This window comes from Heptranchias perlo, chromosome 12 (genome assembly GCF_035084215.1).
Source record: "Heptranchias perlo isolate sHepPer1 chromosome 12, sHepPer1.hap1, whole genome shotgun sequence".
NCBI classification, from domain to species: Eukaryota; Metazoa; Chordata; class Chondrichthyes; order Hexanchiformes; family Hexanchidae; genus Heptranchias; species Heptranchias perlo.
Window position 1 is genome coordinate 67496926 of NC_090336.1, and position 2500 is coordinate 67499425.

The window sequence follows — 2500 nt, forward strand, 5'->3', positions numbered from 1 at the left end:
CCACTCTGGCCACATTTTTTGCCACCGTTTCTAATTGCAACAGTGGATGAGTTTAAAGAAGTTGCCGTTTTTTCCTTTCTTGCCAGGATTGCTTGACAGATTGGTAAATTTGCCAGTAGGCCACCAATCAGATGGGGGAGGGTTGTGTCTCAACGGACCTACGTCAGTCAGTCTCAGTCACTAACGAACTGCCGTGGAAGGAAACCTCTTTGAGTAAAACTAGTGACGTGACGTGTCTCACAGCGAGTGAGTGAGATTGCAACGGCCAATTGAGAAAGAGGTGAGGTGCTGACAATCAGCAGCTCGTGTTGAAACATTCATTCCACGGCAGGCAAGACCAATCAAAAAAAATACTGCAGATGCTGGCTCGGCTCGGCTGGCTGGCTGGCTGGCTGGCTGGCTGGCTGGCTGGAAATGGGAAATAAAAACACAAGGCGTGTTAAAGGCTGGTTAAACTGTCGAAAGAAACAAGGCGTTAATGTTTCAGAAGCGCCTATTGAAAGACGTCTCTCAAGCTGCTCCCTGACTGGGCCCTGTCCGTTGTCATGTTAATCGCTGGTTAAACTGTCGGAAGAAACAAGGCGTTAATGTTTCAGAAGTGCCTATTGAAAGGTGTCTCTCAAGCTGCTCCCTGACTGGGCCCTGTCCGTTGTCACGTTAATCCCAGGGCGGGGCGGGACTGCTTTGACCGGGAGACCTGTTTTCTGGGACGCAGGTGTGACATTCCAGGGAGGCACCTACTTTGTGCTGATTCGAAACGACCACGACAACGGCAACTTGCAGTTCTATATTACAACAACAACAACGCGCGTGTGGTAGTTGGGAGGGGCTGCGTTCGCGCTCTCCCCCCTGCATTGAAACTCAAAGTTCGATTTTCAATCCCATAGTCCACCAATCGGATGGGAGACGGTGTGTGTGTGTGTGTGTGTGTGTGTGTGTGTGTCAGTGTGTGTGTCAGTGTCAGTGTCAGTGTCAGTCAGTGTCTCTCTCTCTCTCACTCTCTCTCACTCTTACTCAGAGCTGCTGTGGAAGGAAACCTTTTTAAAAAGAACTTGCATATTGAAAAAAAGATGTGTCTCAAGCTGCCGGGGCCCTGTCCATTGTCACGTTAATGGCAGGACGGGGCAGGACTGCTTTGACCAGGAGACCTGTTTTCTGGGACGCAGGTGTGAGATTCCAGGGGACCTGCTTTGTGCTGATTTCCCTGCCTCCCTCCCTCCCCCCCAGGACTTCCTTCTGAACACCTTTGTCGTTTCAGCGAGGGCCAAAAGCCTGCCTGTGAAAGGGAAGGATCAGCCGGTCAGCCCCCTGCTGGTCGCTGCTGCCAGTGCAGCAGGCGTGCGTGTGTCCTCGGCCTCGTGTCCAGGTCCCTCAGGGACTTGAGGCAGCTCTCCCCGGTGGTCTCGTGGTCAGGACCGGGCTTCGAATCCCAGTCGGGGGGGATGGCTTTCTGCTGCAGATTAATTGGCACCTCTGAAAGAAAGTCTCCCCTCCTGAGCGGAATGCTCCACCCTCACCACCACCGCCACCGCCTTTTCCTCCCCTTGACAAACAGACAGACAGACAGACAGACAGTCAGTCCAGTTCGGGAGCGCAGCTTTCATTAAGCAATGGCGTTTGTGACAACTCATCGTCTGACAGGTTGATGATTTCCCCACACGCCTCCTGCCGAATAAAAGGCTCACCCTCCCGGACACTACCCCCAGAATCACCCCCCCCGCCCCCCCGGGGTGAATATTAAGCCCGAGAACACCGACTGTAACCAACCGCAGTGAAAAGTTGAAGTGGCAACTCATTAACCAGATTTATTTTGGGCAACTCATTAACCAGATTTTTTGTTCATTTGGTTTATGAGTTGCCAAGTGTAAATCTGGTTAATGAGTTGCCACTTCAACTTTTCACTGCGGTTGGTTACAGTCGGTGTTCTCGGGCTTAATATTCGCCCCAGGGGGGGTGTATAGCGGGCGATGGCCGGTGTGGAGTGCGTTTTTTGGGGGTTGATTTTCACTTTGCCTCGCTGGTGGAATTTGTGGGAGGCAGGCAAGGGGAATGGTGTGGGCTGGTGGGCGGCAAGGGAGATGCTTGCTTCGGGGTGTTATCCTCACTTTGGTCCGCTGGTGAGAGTAGGCAGCGGCAGGCCGGCAGGCAGGCAGGCAGGCAGGCAAGTGTGATGTAGTGTGGGGTGCAGTGCAGTGCAGTGCAGTGCTGCCCTGTCGTTTATGAAAGGTTGTAATGACACTGCTTTGCAGCTGACCATGTCCACTGATTTGTGACGCCCGTATGGAGGCTGATATCTCAGGAGGGCCGAGGCCGATTTCCTCCGGGGACGGCTCGTCGCGTGCGGCAGGACGAGGCGCAGCGGACGGTACCGAGCGCTCGGAGGTGCGGCGCTGCCCGCCGGAGGTACAGCGAAAGGCTGCAAACCGCTTTCCGCCTGCTAACTCGGCGGCCGTCAGACCGACCGACTCCGCTTTACCACCGGAGCTAGAGTCGGGCAAGG